This window comes from Alexandromys fortis, unplaced genomic scaffold (genome assembly GCF_014885135.2).
Source record: "Alexandromys fortis isolate MF-2015 unplaced genomic scaffold, M_Fortis_MF-2015_v1.1 scaffold_67, whole genome shotgun sequence".
Taxonomy (NCBI): Eukaryota; Metazoa; Chordata; class Mammalia; order Rodentia; family Cricetidae; genus Alexandromys; species Alexandromys fortis.
Window position 1 is genome coordinate 4,451,522 of NW_026067945.1, and position 21,775 is coordinate 4,473,296.

The following is a 21,775-nucleotide window of genomic DNA, read 5'->3' on the forward strand; positions in this document are numbered from 1 at the left end:
TCTCCCAACAGGCATATGTTAGCAATCACAGATAGGGGCATTTATTTATTTATTTTCGTGGAGTTGGGTCAACAGGTTAAAACAATAATCTCTCCACACAACCTGTTTGGGACTGTTTTAGTCCATAAAACTGGGGTAGGCATGCGAAGAGGCCTAGACACTGGGCCCCTCCTCCCTATCATATTTCCGCCTAACTCCAGATAACACCAAATAAACCGGTAACCACACAAGAAATCACTCAGTTTTTACTGTCCCCCCCTGCTCCTTGACCTGCTGCTAGCCCATTTCATTTCCCATGTTCTGGCCTCTTGGCCTCCGTCTTTATAAGCCGTATCACCTGGCTATCAGGCGGCCCCAGCTCTTGCAGCCTGTCTGGTGTCTAGTTACTTCCAGGTTACCCAGAGTTTACAGAGAGGACTTGCTGCTTCTGGACATGCTGTTCCAGCAGGCCAGAAAGTCTTCCTCTAGTACTAGGGCTAGAGGTCTTCATTGCTTCAAGAAGACATTTCTCTTTTCTACTGGAGAAGTGAACTATTTCTCCTTCCCCCAAGTAATGGGCTTAAAACACCTTGTTTGGTATTTTGATTTGTGGTTTTCTATTTATAATCAGATCATCCATAAGGCAAGAACACCTACATGTAACTCTAGAACCAATCAAACATCAGTTATGAAGTGAAATAAACATGCAATTTCTTACCTAAACATGAATATATCTGAATCTTAATTTTTTCTCATTCTGACAGCTTCAACATATCCCAAATTAACTACCCTCCCCCACACGTCCTTTCCCTACCATTCATCAAATACTTGACTGTCCCTTTCTTGGTAGACCCATATTTCTGCTCATGGCACCAAGATTCTTTAGTCGCCAGGTGCTAGTCTTTGGTTATATGGTGCCTTTCTTCCATTTCTTTATAGTAGAGCCAAATGTGTTAGTGGCCAGTCACCCCGCATTACTCTGACACAGTTTTGAATTAAATGCTTCAACGTTCTAGGTTTGAGGTACTAAGATAATCTGTTATAAACCAGAGATAACTGTTGTTATTCCAATGGTTATGGTTGGGGTTAATGAGATTATATAAAATGTCCTGCATATAACTGGAAAACTGTGCCCAATAAATGCCAGCTGTATTTTCATGGTCATTAAACATTTTTACTTTGAATATTCTCCAATACTACGTTAGATTGCTCTTCTGTGTGAGTCAGAGTTAAGATAAAAAATATTGGGAAGTATGTATGTATGCAATGTACACTGATCTGCATACACATACAAATATATGCATATACATAGCTATACAGATATTTTTTTTCTTTCTTGTTTTTCGAGACAGGGTTTCTCTGTAGCTTTGAAGCCTGTCCTAGAACTCGCTCTGTAGACCAGGCTGGCCTTGAGCTCACAGAGATCCACCTGCCTCTGCCTCCCCAGTGCTTGGGATTAAAGGCATGCGCCACCATCGCCCGGCTTAGATATTTCTTGACTTTTGATAGGGTCGTGTCAAGATAAACCTATCATGGTTGAAGCTATCTGACATGTGACACACTGAGCATTATAGCTTACCTAGACTTACTTGAACACAGAATATTTACATTAGTTAGTCTACAGATGAGCAAAATCACCTGCCGCTTTGTTGAAAGAGCTGACTAGAGCATATTTAATGCCATACTAAGTGGTTGTTTGGGGGATACTTCCACACCATCTGAAAGTCAAAACCTTAGTGGGACCCTTTGAGGTTGCGCAGTGGTGTGCATCACAGAATCCACATGGGTTGAATGCTATGTAACAGTAAGAGCAGCTAAAACAACTTCTGTAAGTTTGCTTGCTTTGCTTCCAGATCTAATGCTGCGGGTTCAGCCTCTAAGGCGGGTGATCAGGGTTGGGATGTGGACATTGGGTGCATATTAAAAGAGAGAACTGGGACAATATCTATATCATCTCTTGTTTGTGAATGTGATGGTATGAGTGCCCAAGGATGTTGCAGGAGGTCCTTCTGCTCCTCCAGCCAATAGCCGCTGCGTGGTCTGTCAGCGGCTATTGGCTGGAGGAGCGGAAGGGCCTCCCGCAATACAAGGAAAATGAGCCACCTCATTATGGCGCAAAATGAGTGACTGTGGTCCAGAAGCTGGAGAAGTTGAGAAGCTGTGGGAAGATCTAGGGAACCAGGGAAGGGACTGTGGACACTACTGTCACTCAGCAGATGAGCATCAATGCATGAACTATGAAAGCCGAATGCCTGCTTCTTATATGCTGCCCTCTACAGCCACTGAAATGATGCCTTCTTAAACATCCAAACAAGGAACACAAGAGGATGAGAAATGTTCAGTGTACATCTGAGTAGCCTAGTGGACCCAGGGCAATACCACCAAATCCCTTGAAAAGCTTGCCATCCACCTTTCTCCTTCTCCATGTTCCTTCAGAGAAAAAGCATAAATACTTCACTCCTTTCCAATGGATAGTCCTCCTAGGTTGTTCTCCATAGACCTCTCCTGTTATCCAATCACCATTCTTCATGTGATGTTATATGAGGGTCCCCCTAAGGACCAAATGTCTGATCCCCCATGACACCGACCCTCAAGGAAGTCACATAGCTTCTACCTTCTTCTCAGACACACAGGACCATTGAATTGAATCCTGGCAGCGTTTCTACTTAGAAACAACCCCCTCTGTCAACTGTTCCTTTGACTACCATCTCATTCCCCTTGGCTTCCTTTCATTTGACTGCTTACAGTCAATAACAGTCTCCTTAAGACTCAGCTCCATGCAGCTAAGACCCTAGGTAAACTTAAGGCTCCAAACAACATGTGCATTTTCTTTAGAACAAGCACTGAGTCTAACATGGTATTTTAATCCAGTTTGAAGTCTCGTCCCCAGTTGGATACCTAGAAGAAAACAACTAAATAATTTAATAATGAATAAACTCTGGTTTTATATGATTATATTACATGCAAAACAACAAAAGTGTTTCACTGTGTGCCACTTCTCTTCAGTGCACAGTGTGACATTGACTTCCTGGCTATCCCTTCCGGGTCCATGCAAGCTTTCATGACTGGCACATGTTCGTGTGAAATTCACACTTTATATTCCTTCAATTCAAATGGAAAGATGTCAGTTTTGACATTCATCCAAGTTTTTTTTTCTCTTTTTCTTATATGTTTTTAGGGGACAATGACTTGAGTCTTGATCATTGTAGGTCTCAGAACTTCTTCTTCCCAGGTGAACCGGCACACACTTCACACCCAGTATTAGGACTCTTGATTCATTTCCTGTGGTGGTCATAAGAAATGACCACAAAGCAAGTTACTAGAATGTATTCTCACCATTGTGGACCCAAAGTTGGATTCGAGATTTTAGCAGGTCTGAGCTCTCCTCCAAGACTCTTTGCCAAAATCCAAAAGAAGTTTTTCCTAGCCTTTGCTGGCTGTGGGTATTTCTTGTCCTGTGGTTGCAGGACAGCTCTTCTCAGGCTGGGTGTGGTCTGCAATCTCCTTCCAGGTGCCTGGGATCTCCCTCTGCATTTTTCTTATAAGACAGCGTCAGCAGGTGAAAGGCACCAGATAACCCCAGATGACCTCAGCCCAAAATTCTTCACTAAATCATCTCTGCAAGGACCCTTCCCAAACAAAATCACAGTCATATGCCAAGCACTTTGGACATGTATGTATCTTTGGGGGAAACACAGTTCACTAATGTTCTTCAAAGCAGTCAGTTCAAGCCATCTGAGGTCTAGAACTGATTTTAGGTGACCTTTGACCCATGCTCTTAGTTATTAACCATTCAGCCTAAATCCATTGTTTAAGAGAATGTCACACCAGCACCAAACTTAAAAAGTATGGCTCTTAGGGACAGTAGGTGATCATGAAATGCATTGTTTCCTGATTTAACTCTACTTGGAACTTCTCTTTGGGGGCTGTGTACAGAAACCCTCCCTACACCCTGCCACACTGGTCAGAGTTCTGTGGAATCTGAGAGAGGGTTAGACTCCTGGAATACAAGGTAAATGAATGGTTGACTAGATGACTCAGTAGTTGATAAACCCCTTGCCTTGCAGCTTGAGGACCTGAGTTAAACTACAAAACCCACAGAATAAAAATGCCAGCCAGTCATGACGGTACACGTTTGTACTCCCAGCACTGGGGAGGAGGAGACAGTTGCATCTGTGTAGCTTCCTAGGCAACCAGACTAACTTACTTGGTAAGTTTCAGGCCAGGAAGAGATCTTATCTCAGAAACAGGTGGGCAGTACCTGAAGTATGACACTCCATCTTGTCCTCTGGCCTTCAGATGCATGTGTATGCATACATACACACACACGAATAAACATGTGCATGCTTTAGAAAAGCAAAGGAGAGGTAACCACTGCTTAATATGTTAAATCTTCATGCATGTGGCCTGTTGGAGTCATCTCCTTCAACTTACTTCCTTTTACAACCTGGCTGGTGTAGTTTTGGTGGGGGGGGGGGCAGGTAGGACCAGGTGATTATATAAGTACCGCGCGCTAACCGATTGCGCCACTGGAGCTCCAGACCAGGTGATTATAATGTTTTCCAAACACAATGGGTTCTGTCTGCTTTGTAATGAGTGGGCTAATTAAGGTGAGAATATATTCGCAGGAACCCCTTTGAAGGGTGAGGGCTTTTCAAACAGATAGACCCATGCATGCTTCAGCTCAGCAGCAGCCACGGCTACAGTACCCTGGGAAAGTCACATGGTCGCTCCCAAGATGCATATGAAGACTGCATTGATGGCAACTCTGGCCATGTCAAAGACGTGCTGGAGAGCATCAAGGCGCCGTAACTGGGCCTGTGAGAGACACAGAAGTAAATTTGACTCAGATGGGATGAACAGCCAGGCCGTTGGTACCATGTCAAACGTCAGCTGCATTGTTGAGACTAAATTTATAATTGCTTTTCGGTTATAGGTCTTCTTTCCCCCTAATTGGCTAATAAGTATTCAGGATGTAGCACCGGTTAGTATGTGAAAACCCCAGCAGAACTCAGGATAGTCATATATGTATGAACTTGGTTTAGGAGTAGGGAAAGGCCTGGTTTCATCGTCTCACGAGGACTTTGGGATTATTCTGTGGGGGAGGGCAGATCTTGGTTAGGTGGGATCCAGGTTAGCTGCAGCCTCTTTACTCTTGGCTCTGCACGTACATGCTCTTTCTCAGATCTTGGTGTAGGGGGAAGGGGACCCCAGGGACAGGTCTCCGATGTCAGCGGAAGCAGCTGGCCAGGAGGGTTTGGCTTCACATCGAATTTCACATCTGGTACATGAGCTTCTACAGAGAAATTTCTTAAACATGTTAGGGATTGGAGTCTTCATGTTTCTAAACAAGCCCTTCTGCCAAGGTCCTTGGTGCGTCCATAGACCCGAGCTGTAGGATTCCACGGATTGTGGAACTGACAAAGCCTTGGAGTCTACATGCTGCTATCAGACAGGACTGGAGCGGCCTTGGCTTTCCTACAGGATGCTAGACAGGAAAGCAACTCCGGAGGCCTTATACTTTGCTATTCATACTTTGCTACTCTGGCTGTGAATTCAGATGTGCTGGCCGTCCTCACTGCCCTCCCAAGGGCCAAACACACAGGCTTTCCTCCTTTGCCTTTTTCTCCCTTAATTCTTTTCCTGAACATAATTTCCCAAACTGTCGTTTTCTCTGAGTGTTATAGTGGAGATAAGAGGCTTGGATTTAAATTCAGCTAATTCGTTCATTGCCTCTTAGATCTTCAATTCCATTTTGCTTCCTTTACCTCCAGTGTTTTTATATAAAAATGATGGAAAGAGTAAAATCTGCCTTGATCCACGGACAGGCAAAGATAATATTTTTAAACTCGTTGTGACTGTTAGGGTATTCCCCAAGGGCGAAATGTCATTTGTGTATTCCAGGCTGGGCATGAGATCTCAGAGACGAGGGTGAAATGCAATATCCTAAAAAGGGACAGAGGAAAGGTGGGCAGGACCCTTTTAGACAGAAGATGGAAGAATTCTGGCCAAGTTAAGGGATCGTAAAGATGATCTGGGGTCTCACTCATAGATGAAGATACTGAGGGCAGAGGTTGCAGGCCACTCCCCATTCCTGCTTCTAAGGCTACTTCTCTGCCCTCCTGCTTTTAACATTGTCAGCAGCAGACCCCTCATTTATAGATTGGCTTGTCACCTTCTCTCTTATCTAGTCCCTCATTTTCTAAACCCTCAGCTTCTGGAGAGCTGAAGGAGTCTGGTTGTCAGTCTGCCCAGAGCCATGGGCAGTGTTGATGCTGAAGTATTCAGCGGACAATGCTCTGGAACTCTTTAATGACGTCAGTCAGTCCAGTGGCTGAGCCATCTCTGTGACATCTTTCCATTTCAGGCATGGTGTATATCTTGCACCATTGTTCTTCCTTTAATTAAAAAAGGTGTTTTTTATTTCAGGACATTTCCGTAATGGAAATTCCCAGCAGAGACATGCTTGTCATGTCCTATTCTACTTCTAGGAAATTAGAAAAACAGAAGATTGCTAATAGGTCAAGGAGCTTGTCCCCAGGAAGGTGTAAGGGAAGCAAACTCCAGGAGGCCAGACATTGGGCTGGCATGTTTATGGTTGTGTGTCAGTGACTGGCTTATAGGAGACCCTTGGAAAATACCTATTAAACGAGAGATGAGTGAATGAGTGGCCCCTTTAGAATAGTAAGAAATGTGTAGCACAACAGCAAGATGATTATTTGAATGACACACTGATGGCCCGTCAATGTTCTGGAAGAGGGACAAGGGCCATGGGATAGCGCAAGGACGTGGCATGCTTTCTTCTGTCAGTGGGACTCAGAATATCTTGTTGGGTTTCCATGCAGACAGAGAGTGGGGTAAGGGCGCCAGTGCAGCTGTTATGGGAATGAGCGATCCATTACTAAAACCGTAAATATGCCAGGGACCCACACCGGGATGCTGACAGATACCCTCCCGGCAAGCTCAGATGGGAGGACTCATGGAATCCAGATTTTAAATTAGAGTCACCTGAGCCCAGTCAGAGAACTGCCATCCTTCTGATGGAATGGAAAAGAGGAGGGAGGAGGGACGAGCGGAAGAAAAATCTTTGTAGCTAAAGCGTACCTGACTTTCCTCAGTGGGAGACCCGTGAGTAGTGTTTCATGTCAAGGAGATGTAGTTAAAATGCAGACTGCTGATCCATGGTCTCAGAATTCCAGAGGCGTGGTCTGTGCCCGTGGACCACTCATCTTTCCTCCCTTTGATCTATCACTTATGTAGAGAAAGGCTTTTATGTGTGGTTCCCATACAATGGGTAATTTAGTTCATTCCATTATGAAAAAGTAGGAAGTCTAGTACATTTGCTTCAGTTTTTCTTCAAAGTACTTAGGAATGTATTATCCTCATATACTTTAGGTAGCCTGAATGCGTTTTCCCTGGTTGCTTATAATAGAATTTCTTAACTCCTTTTAGCCGGCTCAAAGTAAGTTACAACTTGCTAAAATGAAGTCAGGATGAAAGTGTGCACTCTGCCAGTGTGCATGGCTGCTTGAGACAGGTGATGCTGAGGGAATATACGAATATACTGATAGTATATCATGTAGACCAAAAGGGCCTTCGTTTATTTATAATTGAAACTGGCATATTTTTGTGCCTCTTAAATTTCAAATCCACTTATGGTCGTTTTACACAAACAATGTAACTTACACATAAGTCCCATACCCCAAGTTCTGCTCCAAGTGTGTACCTATGTTTCTGAATTCAGTTTGCTTTCTTGGCTAATTTCCAAGCAATGCCCAAGGAGTTAACCACGAGGTCTTTACCTGAGGCTTGGATTTTACTGACGTAGTAACACGGCAGAAAACTTGAGCCATACACAAGTTTTTCTTTTATTCCCCTGCTTTTCACCCAGGCTGTTAGACAGTAAGTATATGCTCTCATTTTGTAGAGAGACGAAAGCTGATAAAGCAATGATTATTAGTGAAGTCCTCTGTTCTCTTTCGAATTGCCAGCTTCGCAAATCCACCAAGTGTCCCTGAAACCCGCGGCAGCTCTAGAGCGAAGGCTCTTCGTGGTTCCTCCACAGTCAGCAGATGCCATGTGTTCTGAGATGTACTTCATGTTACCTGTGGCTGGGATGGGGCTGGGTGTTTCCAGGTTCTTGGTTCTTATGCAAGAACTAAATTAAGGTACACACAGCCTGCAACATAGCAGGGAAGCTCAGCTCAAAGCAAAACAATAGCAGACATGAGGGAGGAATACACTGTCAAGATGGACAGCGGGTCACATGAGAGTCCTCAAGGGCCAAGGTTATTGTCTAGACCTTCTTTCTTATGGGGGGTTCAAGGGGAGCAGTGTAAGTGGCTAAGGGCATGTCTGAATTGCTCTGTATTTTTACTGACCTGTTCAGTGACATGTTTTCTCATTTGTCTACTGCATACAACCCTTACATGGTGGTTTGGATGAGGACAGCCCCATAAGTTATTAATTTGAATATCTTGTCCCAAATTGGCAAAGCTGTTAGCGAAGGATTAGAAAGTGTGACCTTGTTGGTGGAGGAGGTGTGTCACTTGGCGGTGAGATTTGAGACTTCAAAAAGCCACACCATTTCTAGTTAGCTCTCTCTAGTGCTCTCTCTCTCTCTCTCTCTCTCTCTCTCTCTCTCTCTCTCTCTCTTTCCTTCCATCCCTAAAATTGTTGCTATTGTTTACATTTGGGGTGTGCATGCAAATCCATGTAGGTGGGGTCTTAGTTGTTAACAGATAGCTAGGTGTCTTGTTTGGAACGGGCTGCGTTCATAGGACTTGCCTATGAGGGCCCTTCATTGTCAAGCACATGCTTAGAAGAGGTGTGTGTACATAGGCCATAGCGACTGGGATGCCAGTCTGTTGAACACTTCCCTATGCTTGTCTGCCTTGCTGTCTATCATGCTAGGATTGTTCTCATGCATTCTGGAGGAAACGGATTATGGTGATGAAGCTCACAACCCAGGGAAGATCTTTAACAGCATCTATATGTCTAGAGATACAAAATAATAACAGTTGAGAAATTATAGACAAGTTTTTATTTGTAGTAGAGTGTGTGTGTGTTGTGTGTGTGTGTGTGTGTGTGTGTGTGTGTGTGAGAGAGAGAGAGAGAGAGAGAGAGAGAGAGAGAGAGAGAGAGAGAGAGAGACAGGGAGAGAGTCTGATCGAGATACTAGATTTCTGCAGTAACCAGCCCTTAAAAACAACAAAAGGATTTTATAACTACCGTATGGGAGCCAGGGTTAGATTTCCTCTTGGGAGGCCTGCCACTCCCATGGTGCTGTCTTCTGGCAGTACCTTGCCATGTAAATTGATCACTCTCTGTTGGATTGTGTCCTTCTGTTTTCATCCTTACTACTGAGTGGGATTCTCCAAGGGCTTCCACTTTCAAGCCGTTCTTCTGCAAGCGCTATTTGTGCTCCAAGACTTCATGTCTGCTCAACTTCCCCTCTCTTTTTTGCTCTGGACAGGAAGGAACGTGCTGCCTGGTGTTGCGAGCAGCCCTGCTATGGTGTAGAATAGGAACGTCTCAGTGTGTAGCTGATCAAGGCCCAAGCACGTGCAGCAGGTGTAGATGGTCTACAGAGCCACAGTTCTCCCAGCCCTTACGTCAGGTAGCATTTAGCCCAGTTGCCAAGGCAACTTCCACGCCTTCCAGATTCACACCATTGCGTGGGTCCCCAGCCTTGAAGCTCCTTGAGGACAGGTGCCATGTCATGTTGATAAAAAGTTTTATGTTAGTTCACTGCCCCGTGAGCTCTCCAAACACGAGTGCGGAAGGATTTACCATTTCAGTGAAAGAATCGAGATTACAAATACACATATCTGTGGCAAAGGCACTTTGGCATTGTGTCGGTGTTTTATTAAGGTGCTGACATGCCGTAGAGAGTATGTTATTTAGCCTTGGATGGCCTGGATATACGCCTTCCTCTTCATACCAGCTGAGCAAACAGGGGCATGCTAATTAAATTCCCTTCCATGCAATGCAAGTGATACCGGCAATAGCAACCCCGCAGGAGTCTGTAGGGTATAAAAGTACAAACACAGGAAAGTCGCCAGGTAGCCCTTGGCATTTTGTAAATGTGCAACAAATGTTTGCCTCTCGGGCAGTGAAGACACGTGAAGGCTGGGACTTCTTTGGGGCTTATAATTTACGCTTTCCTGATTTCTTCCTTTTGCAGGTACGTTCTTTGTTCTCAGACTGAAAGTCAGTGCTTGGATGTGTATTTTAAAGAAGAGCTACCGGGATCACAACTAATGATGTGGTTACGGGAAAGACAGCTCAGATTCTGGTCTGAATTCCTGTGTGAACATGGTGTTTAATGTTTAGGGGCCTTCTTTCTTTCTCACATATATCGGGATAATTTTCAGAGGTTCTGCATGGTTAATGGCAAATGAATACATTGAAGGGCTTAGTACGGCTTCTGACACATAATATACCCATAATAAATCTATTTCCTTTTTTTTCTGATATTTAGGATGGCAATCTCTTAGTAGTGCTCTCATCCCACATGACTCTCACGACATCTTTTGTTCACAAAGTCCTAAGTTCCAAGGAACAAGGAGCTAGAGATTTGATATGAAGTGTGTGTGTATAGAGAAGCCAGCTTTGCCAGAATCCATCTGTCTTGACATTCCCACTTCCCTGTCAAACTTTTCTGCATTTCTAGTCTCAAAGATATCTATGTAGTTAATTCTATGAGGAAGCTGGTTAACCACTATAGCAAAGTCTACAGGGAAACGACCAAGTAGAAGCCTGCAGAGACAGCTCAGTTGCTAAAGTGCTTGCCTTCCTAGCACTGTGACTGGAATTCAATATCCAGAACCCACACAAAAACAAATAAGAAACAACAAAATAAGTTTGCCACAACAAAACACACATGCGATTCTGCACATTTATAATTCCAATGTTGGGGGGCGGGGTGAAGACCTGTTGATCTCTGGGCTCATTGGTCAGCCAGGCTAACCTACATGGTGAGTTTCAAGTCAATGGGAGATGCTGTCTCAAAATAAACAAACAGATAAAAGGATGCATGGCTCCTAAGGAACCACACCTGCATAAATGTGCACACAGACACACATAATCACATGTGTATGACTAAGTGACAATAATGGGGACATAGACAGTCATATGAATGTTGATTTAGTGCCCCTTTTTGGAAAAATAATTGATTGATTGGTTTTGTGTGTGTGTGTGAGAGAGAGAGAGAGAAAGAGAGAGAGAGACACAGAGAGAGAGAGACAGAGAGACAGAGAGAGAGAGAAAGTGACACACATGTGTGCCATGACCTATATTTGGAAGTCAGAGGACAACTTGCAATAGTCAAGTTTCTCCTTTTCCCATATAGGTCATCAGGCTTGGTAGCGAATGCCTCTACTCATTGAACCATCTTGTCCATCCTCCTTTTTTTAAAATCCCAAACTGAAGAACTGTGATGCCTCATAGGATATGTGCCTGTCTGCACGCATCCATGCAAGTAGAGCTCAGGCTACACAAGAGGCCTGTGGACTAAGGAGAGTGTGTGCAAGTCCCAGTCGACTAGGATGGCAGAGCTTTTCAAAACCTTCCGAACATGATGAATGCCCTGCTACCCTGATAGATGGTTCTGTCCTCTGAGTTCAAGTCTCTCCTCTTTCCCATGAGGGTCTCCTTTTCCTATCTGTCATCGTCATCACTTGTGTACATGATAAGCTGTGACATTACTGTGGACATTACTGTCTGTTCAGACAAACAGAGGTTTCCTAACAAACCTTGGCACATAGCTCTCCTAGTGCCAAAATGCCTGCAGGCCCTTATTGAGTTTGCTGCCTATCCTAAACCTCACATGCCTTCCTACTGGATCCACAGGGGGCTTATTGAAGCTCTAGTACTGTTAGGTTTGGGAGCTTTTTCAGAAGGTCTCATGTAAGCACGGAGTACTCACTGGAGGGTAGTGGTGCCTTCCGGCCTCTCTTCCTTATCAATAGTTCTTAGAACCAAGAGGACATGATTTGAGTGTGCGTATTTCTCCTTCCCAATCATGTGTACTTGGTCAGTTTTGCAGAATGAGCAAATGAATGAATTGATCAAAAATTAGTGATGAACATTAAAAATGTAACAAAACAAAACCCATTAGTGGCTCAGTAGCTATCACATAAAAGAACATGGAAGTGGATCTGGGCCAAGTTAGGGCAGACCTATCATGCTGCATTGGAGATGCTGAGGCAGGAGGATCTTGAGTTTGAGGCTAATCAGCCTTGACTACCTAGCAAGACTTTGTCTCAGAAAAAATATGGAAGTATAGTTTCCAGTGATCATCCTCAATGTTTATGTTGACATGTCTTTGCTTTACGTCTTCTAAAGCCAGATGTTATGACAATGTGCTATTTTTGTTTCTTCTAGCCATTTTGATATAATACTTTATAGACTGGTCATCATAATTGGCATCTCTGCCCTATAGACATTTCACTAAGGGAAGTGGTCCTGGCTGGGAAATCAATAATTGTGCACATTGTGGCTGATTATTCAGGCTTGACTCCCTGTCTTCTGTTGAGAGAATTGACTTACATTTGTTTCCTGATAGCAGACAAGCTTCCCCTTAAATCTCGGCAACTTGGTTGGCTGAGGGGACTAAAGGGAGTTATTAAAGATCTCTGAGAAACTCTTGACCAGTTGAGAAGTCCTTTGTGGAATAAAATACCATTGAGGCACAAGCCTACGATTTTTCTCATTCTCTATCTCTATCACTCCACCAGAAATCTGAATGTTACTGGTCACACTCTTACATGAGTAAAAGAAGTAGAAGTAGTTTCTTGATATTGGCTTTATAAATTTGAAACACTTTAACTATAAGTAGTACACATACATTTTATGCTTAGGGGAATTTCAAATTCAAGGCAAGACTGAGCTACATGGTGATCTACAAAACAGCTTAGGATACATAGAGGTTCTCTGTCTCAAAAATTCAAAAATAAATAAAGGAGATGGTATTTTTTTCTAAGTAATTCCCTATTACTTCATTAGGAATACTGTGTCTTTGATAGAAAGTCGTAAGAATTGACCAATAGGAAGTGTTTCTCCTTACATGGAGGCCAATTGCTTTGGATGTGGCCCTGGTCTTAGAGATATGAACCTAGAGTCATGTTTGACATACAATTCTGATCAGGTTAAAAACAAAAGAGTCACTGAAGGAAGAAAGTGTAGCTTTAGCTTTAGTAGACCTGATCATTCACAGGACAGCAAAGAAGTGACCCAGAGCTTACTGTACTCATGGAGGACCCAGGACCTGGGAAAAACAAAGCCTCAGAAAACCTATGTCTGGACATAGGTTTCAGGGCATCTGGATGAAATGAAAAACTTACTGACTGATGTCTAATGGACATCAGTACTGACTAAGTCTACGGAACCTAAAGAAGTTGCTGACGGAGAGAAACACAAGATTGAATTATAAATGGATACGGGATTAACTACAGCTACGTATGTGTACCCACTAAAGGTACTTCACCTACATGTGCCTCTGTTTTCTCAGGGTCACACTCATGGGTACTTGAGTTTTGGATTAGGCAGGGATCTCTAGAGGAACAGAACTGATAGGATGAATCTATATCTATATCTATATAGAAAAAGTATTTATAGGAGTTTCTTATAGGCTGTGGTCCAGCTCGTCCAACAATGGAAAGTGCCAGAATCCAGTAGTTGTTCAGTCCATGAGCCTTTGTGTCTCAGCTGGTCTTCAGTAGATGCTGAAATTCCAAAGAAGTAGGCTATAATGGCAGTTAAGGAATGGGCTTGCTAGAAAGAGCAAGCAGGCTAAGAGCAAACCTTTTCTTTTCCCACATCCTTTATTAAGGCTGCCACCAGAAGGTGTGGCCCAGATCAAAGGTGTTTCTCCTGACCTCAAAACATCCAGATTAAAGGTGGGTGTGTCTTCGCATTTCAAATTATTCAGTTAAGAAAAATCCTTCACTGGCATACCCAGCCTCTTGGATTTTAGTTCATTCCAGATTTAGTCAAGCTGACAACCAAGAATAACCACCACAAGTTTACAGTTTGTACTCTGGTCACGAGCAAAGAACTACACCTGCAGTGTTGTTCCGTGCCCCTGACGGTGCTCGTCTCTCTATTTGTGAAATTCTCACTTACTTGGCTGGCTTTTTCTGGTTTTCCCCACACTGGGAAGGCCACACATCTGCAGGACTTGACTGTCATTAACAGACGGACAAGCTAGACAGGTACAGATATGGCAAGATAGGAAATTCCAAGTCATTTGCTGCACTGAAGGCGACGCTTAGCAGGGCTCTTGCTGATCACAGCTAATCCAATTCAGTTCTGCTTGGGCCCTTAGGTAATTTCTTGGGTGACAGACTCAGAAAGCTCAGGGAGACTCTAGCCTAGTAGAATCAGGAGCAATTCGTTCAGGGTTAGGTTTCTTTCTTCTGATTTTCTTGGCTTCATCCCAAAGCATCAGCTGTTTTCTCTGTGGCTTCCCTAAGTCAGGGTTCACACAGGATGCTTCTCATCCTCCAAAAGAAGGCACTTACCACTGGGTAGGCATGATCAAGGTGTCTTTATCTTGGTCCTCACATGTTTCCAAAGCCTCCCCTAAACTCAGTCCTGTGTCCAGGGAAATTTTATGTCACACACCAGTTCCGCAGCTTGAGGGGCATGGTTTGTTCTGGGTTGAACAAGGTCTGTATCCATAAACACTGATTAATAAAGGTCAGTTTCTCTCTCTCTCTCTCTCTCTCTCTCTCTCTCTCTCTCTCTCTGTGTGTGTGTGTGTGTGTGTGTGTGTGTGTGTGTGTCTGCCTGTAGGAACAGGGGGAAAGCAAGGTAGTTTTTACTTGGGAAAGAAAAGTGGACTGGCGTTAGCCAATATAGTTCTTCGTTGGAGATATGGTTTTTTCTTGGTATCCACAGGGGATTTGGTTGCAGCACTTCTGTGTGGAAATGTAAATCCACGAATTCTTCTATAAACTGGCATAGCATTTGCATAGGACCTAGGCACATCTTCCTATATACTTCACTATCTATATGGGCTTTAAGTGCCTAACAGAATGGAGCTGCTAGGTGAATCACACCACATTGTTGCTGCAGAGTTTGTGAAATAATAATGAGCTTGAGTTGCTTAAGTATAGGTGTAATTCTTTTCATCCTAATGTTGTTGATTAGCAGTCAGTTGAAGGCACAGATGTAGGACCTGTTCATATGATGGTCCAACTGCATCATCTTCAAGAGAAGAAGCAGGAGAATCTGTCAGTCATGGCCAGAAACGGTTTAGATGGTGCTTGGGGGAATTTTGATGTTCTTGTACACTAGGGTGCAGTGGTTAATGGGCAGACTGATTATGTTGTAATGATGAGAGAGGATTCCAGGAAATAAGAAACAGAGGCACTGATCACTCATCAAAGCAAAGGTACTGTGATCTTTTTTGTTTTAAGTTTCCATCTTTCAAGGACCTTTACTCCTATAGGTCATGAAATTATTTACCTTTGCTGTGTTTTCATCCTTGGATACTGAGGCTCAAAGTGGGACACCAAAATGGTCAGACGTGTCTTCACTTATCTCCTTCATAATTATTTTTATTTATTTGTATGGGTGTTTTACCTACTTGTGTGTCTGTGCGTGATGGGTATGCCTGGTACCCATGGAGGCCACAAAGAAAACATGTAACTGGAGCTCACAAATGACTGTGAGCTGATATGTAGGTGCTACAAATGCAACCCAGGTCTCATGGAAGAGCGGCAATGCTCTGAACCTCTGAGCCATGTCTGCAAGAGACCCCCCCCTCACACACACTCCCTCTCCCTCCACATATACAACCGTCGTCGTTGTTAAGTGTGTCTGGTGCACAGCACTACAGAGACTATTTAATACACTTGTGAAAAGAGACAGGATGTTTGTACTCACTATCTCCAAGGTTTTGAATATTATAATGATTGAATGTACAGCCCCGGGAACATAAACACATTCATAATTTATCCTAAAGTTCTTAAGTCTGCAATGTCAAACAGGTAACCCAAACTTCAAATGCCTCTAATGCTGACAGGGGTTCTACACCCCACATCTACAAGGGTCTTTGAGAAAAGCCAATATCAAAGACAGGCTCACATTCAAAATGCTCTTACTGTTTGAAATCACTCCTCATCTGCCCACGAGGATTTTTGGAAACAAGCATCTTCAGTCAAAGTAACCATCCTTAATCTACATAAAACGAGGAGAGGTTCTAATGGTTACCACATGGAAAGAGATTGCCAAATAGTGACATTCTTCCGGCGATGTTCCCTAGAGGTTTAAGTTCTTTTTTTTTTTTTTTTTCTCTTTCTTTTAGGATTTGGCATGAGAGGCCCTCACTTTTTATTTTTTCAGAGTTCACAGCTGTTTGGGCTCAAGATGTAATTACATTTCATTATCGGTGTCAGATAAAACACACACAGCCATGCTGGCCCACGTAGCGTCCCAGCAACGGGAAAAGCAAAGTTGGCCAGGAGAAGTTCCACTTGGAGATGTGGCTTCGATCCTTTCCGAAGGAAGTTTCTCCTCCTGAGATATCCCAAATGCTTATCAGAGGGAGTTACAGTAGAGACACTGGATGTGAGAATATGGGAAGATTTATGTGACAATTCTTTGCAAGATTTATTTTGATAAAGTGTACTTTGTATCAATATGTAAAAATCTAATAAATATCTGTCTTTAAAGAGGAGACTGCTGGAGTTTTACTGTTTCAGAGAAGAGGTTTGGCAAAAAGTCAGAATGTGCATTAAAAACACACTTTCAAGAAGCCTAATAAATAAAGCCCTTGAAATATGGTTTCCTAGTGAAGGGCCTTTTAAATCATTTTGATAAAGAATCTAAATTAGATCTTTAAATAAGAAAGGCGAGTCCCCTTAACTTATTATTTATAGATCGTTTGGAAATAAAATCTATGCAAGCTGATTTCTTCTTCCATTCTTTATAAGGAAACTATTTTGTCAAGTTTTAACAGGCCGCCTGGTTAGCTGGGGAACACTTTCATTTAGAAGGGAGGCAGTGGCCATGGGGGTGGTACCCACCCAGTACTTGTGATATACCAGACCATGTGTAGAACTGCATGGAACACATTTACCTCACTTTGTTTTGGGTCAAGAAATTGTTCTCACGGGTCCTGAACCAAGAACGCCTGCTGTGGGCTAGTTGGGTGACCTTGAGCAAATATGCCTTTCCGTGCCTCAGCTTCCATAATTATAAATTAGACTAATATTAGTACCTGACTAATAGACTATTGGAAGGGTAACTAATTTGGGTGCTTGGCAAGTGTGCTGGATCTGGAGGGGAAATATGACATCAAATGCTAACTCAGAACAGAATCATTCTCTTCATATGGAAGCTTGGGTGACTGAGATTGCCCCAAAGTGTGTAGCTGGTTGTTGGTAAAGTCTGGATTCAAACTCCATCAGGCATTTTTGGAAATATTCCTCGCATCCCTGCTCAGTTATAGTCATGCTCCTTATCACTTCTGTCTCAGACTTGCTGTCATTCATTCGTTCCATTGTACTGTACTGTATCACGTGTGCCATCGCTTTCGCATGGGACACATAATGTAGTATATGTTCCATGGTCAACTAGGTTTTCTATTAGCCATCACGCATGATATTACATAAAACATAGAATACATATTACAGACAGGTCCTAACGTATGCTAGCTCTGCTTAGGATTTTTCTGCTGTATGATGGTGCAAAAATAGAAACTGTACTTCGGTTTGGGGGAACTTACCTTTTCCTGGGACAGCAGTATTGGGTCGGATCCTCTCTCAGAATGTTGGGCAGCCGAAGCTGACCACAGGTCTCATCAGCCAAGCCAACCTAAAATGAAACAGCTGAGACTCAACAGTAGTCATTAAACTACATGAGCTATTTAACAGTTTCTTTACAAAACAAGGTTGGTATCAGATAATTCTGCCAAGTTTTTGGTTAGAATAAATGTGTTTGGTCACATTTAAGAGAGACTAGGCTGAGTTAGGATGTTTGTAGGCTAGACATGTTAAATACACTTGAGATTATCTTCAATTTATGTTGGATATTTTGGACACAACTCCATTGTAATTCAAGGAGGAACTCTACATACATAATATATTGACCATACACTTCTGTCATTTTACTATATTACTATATTACATATGATTGGTGCATATACACTGTATAACATACAATGTGTCTATATACAGACAGAGACATAGACTTTATGCCATGCACTGGGGATGAACAAGGAGAACCCTCTCATCTGACTCCACTTACAGTAGAGAGGAACGACAAGATGTGTCAATAGTAGTAATGGACTGTGTTGACTAGCTGTGATCAGTGGGGATACACACTGCACCTAAGCCACCAAAATGGTGTAAGAGCAATTGTGTAAACTATTTTCCCTGAGTAGATGCAACACATACAATATCTGCTTACCCCAGATATAGAAAAGAACTCAGAACAGCCTGAAGTAGAGACACTATCAAAGTCCAGTGTGGTAAACCAGTGAGTTTTATTGGGATTACTTAGAGGAAGGGGTAAATTATAAGAGCAGAAACTACTGAAAGACAGCTGCATCACCAAAGCTCACCCCAAGGGGACTGAAATGCTCATGAAAGCTGGTAACACTGAGGATGCTGCAAACCATTCAGGCAGCTCAACAGGTAGAGACTGTCGTTTTCAGTTGGTCTCAGCCTCTTCCAGGCAGCTTGGCTGGCCCCCTTAGGGGGCTTGTCTTGTCTCAAGGTCATCTTTGCAGCTTGGCCGTCTCAGCTTCTTTAAGTCACTAAACTGGGTTCAACAGTCTTTACTGTTTATTCTTGTAGGAGTAGGGGTAGTGAATCTAGTCGATTTCAGTGACATCCTGAGTCTATTTTTGGTTGTTCATTTTTTTGTTTAGAGGTGCTTTCCTGCTGCCCCGGATATTTTTGTCTGAGAGGAAACCATTTCACAAAAGAAAAAGTTGCCGGGCAGCGGTGAGATATGCCTTTAATCCTTACACTAGGGAGGCAGAGGCAGGCGGATCTCTGAAGTTCAAGGCCAGCCTGGTCTACAAGAGCTAGTTCCAGGACAGCCTCCAAAAACTACAGAGAAACTCTGTCTTGAAAAGCCAAAAAAAAAAAAAAAAAACCCAACAATAACAACCACAACAACCAAAAACCAAAAACCAAAAAAACCAAACAAATCTAGTTTTAGCATTAGCTAAGGCAGAATTTCAGTGTACTGAATTCTCCATTTCCTATATATTTAGATAACGGAACAACCACCAGGTCAGCCAGGGTATTGCACAGTTTGTGTTGGTTAATTTACATACATTTTGGTTAAGTTAGACAGAGCATGTGTTACCAGTAACCTCTGTTGACTCTGTTGAGAGACAAGTCTCTCTTTGCTATTAACTAGTTAAGTGATTCAACTGTACCGTGGAACATGCTACTACCTGGTGGCTATCTCTGTAAGAGAGGGCAAATGTTTCCATGCAGTTAGCATGTTTCCATACCCCAAGTTTTGTGCATGGCACAGTCTCCATGTGTGTGCAGATAAAGCCCACCAGCATCAGGGAGTCACAGAGAGGGGGGTCATGCTCCTGGTGTTTTCTCTTGCAGAGTCAAATATGAACACAAAAATTTCCTGTGACTGTCTGTTCTTTCCGTAGTTCCTTAAAAAGGGCTACGTTTTGGGCCGGATAAAGAAAGAAGCTTAGGGACTCTCTTAATATGGCTGGTTGGAGCCTCTGTGGGTTATATAAAAGACATTTTAGAACCTTTATTCTAACCAATATAGGATCAACAATCCAGTTCATTGTGCATCCCAAGTGAGCTTGGAATTCCCCCTCTCGCCTCCAAACTCTGCTTCTTCCTTTAGAAGATATTACAATGCACCTCCACCCCAATCAAATGTTTGGTGGCGATCAGAGGATGCTGTGCGGAAAGGAACTGGAATTCAGCCTTAAACTTAAGTCACCCTTACCAGGCATTGATTTAAAAGCACTAGACTAAATATTTCCCTGGGGTCAGGATGGCACATAGATTATCACATTCCTTCATGGGTTTTGTAAAAGCCTCCCGGGAAGCCCTTGGCAGTGAGGTCATCCATTTGTTATTGCCAAAATGGCGATACACTGAAAACAGAGATTTTGTGTTTCTAATATAAAACTCGACTCCTTTTGTGTGTACACCAGAGCACAAACCGAGTGGGACATTTCTTCGCAAAAGGTAGTTTCCACTATTTTAAAGTGAATTTTTTTTTTTTAATGCTATCTAGCATCACTGAGGCTTTATTCTGGGGCCTTTGCCTGTTACACTGAATAACGAATTGAATTAGGGAAGACAGCCTCTCCATTTCTTTGGCTCATCATACTCAGGCAGGTGTCAAGGGTTAGTGTTTCTTCTGTTAAGGTAATCCATGTCTGTTCATATCTCCTGCACCCAGAGAAAACGACACTGCACCCTTGAGGAATAAGCTGTGTTTTCCTGTAAGAGGAGAGACAGTTGGCAAGCCAGCGAAACAAGTCACGTTCAGAAGCTCATCCGCAATGAAAGGAATGCCATGAGATGTGACACCCTTAACTTCCTCACTACTCGGTAATTGTTAATTAGATTAATTACTGTCTGATGAGCTGAGCTGCAAACTTTATTTTTCCACACTTAGGTGTGAGGTCAGCACCTCGGCCTGCTAGGGGCTAGTCTTGGGGTCTCCGAAGCAGCTGTAGGAGGACCTATAGCCCTTAAGGTTACTGCAGCCACTGGCAAAAAGGAAAAGAAAGGTCTCGAAAGCATCCAAGGGTCTGCGCTTCTGCCACCAATCCACTCGTCAATTAAATGAAGAAAGGGATACCTCCCAGCCCCGGTCCCCACTCTTCCAAAGCATCTCAAGGAAGGGCTGGAGATCTTATCCCTTCTAAGAAATGAATCATATTTTCTCTGTTGCACTCAATGGCTGCTGCTAGTAATTCACTCGATCGATCTCAAGTCCATATTTCTTACTGGTTAGATGGGAACTTATCACATGCTATTAAAATGTCACTAAGTTTCAGAGGCCCCTTTCCATCCCCGGTCCAGAGGCCAAGTTCATCCTTGTGGAGCATAGCAGGATTTGGTATTTAAACCTGACTTTTATCCCTTAATTTCTTGTTCCTTTCTTAGCGCGTGTATGTGGCGACTGTTTTATTATCTGGGGCAGGGGAAGAAGACATGATGCTTAAACAGAACTGAAAAACAGAGTATCTCAGTGAAGAAGCTTGCCAAATTACCTTATTCTGATATTTTTTTTTTCCTGGACCTGGAAACTTATAAAAAAAGAACCTTGTTTAAAAGGCTTCCTGATAATGAGATTTCTTTCAATTTTGTCCAAAATGTAGACAATGTGAAAAAGGGAGACTTAAAAATTGTATCACGTTTCCCCCAATTATTCATGCAATATGTATTCATTACAGAGGATGTAGACAGGTCTGAGAAGCACAAATAAGAAAATAAAGTTGGTCCACTTATGTGTTGCTGTAATTAACCTCTGTATTTTAACATGTGGCACACAGGGCTTAGTATCTGACCCCTTATGTTTGGAGTGTCACTTTAGGGAGTACGACCTAGTGGTTGAACAACCCTGTGCTGTACGCTCCTCTCTTTCTTGGGTCATATTGTTAACATTAAAGATGATCTAGGTGAAGAATCCACCATGGAGTCTAGCATGATTGAAGCCTTTGATTTGTGCAGTTGCTAGCACATGTTTTTTTCTGGAGCTTAAGAGTTCTTCCTTCCCTGAGCAGGCACACAACTGCATGTGTGTGACAATGATGTTCAAGCATTGGGCCAACAAG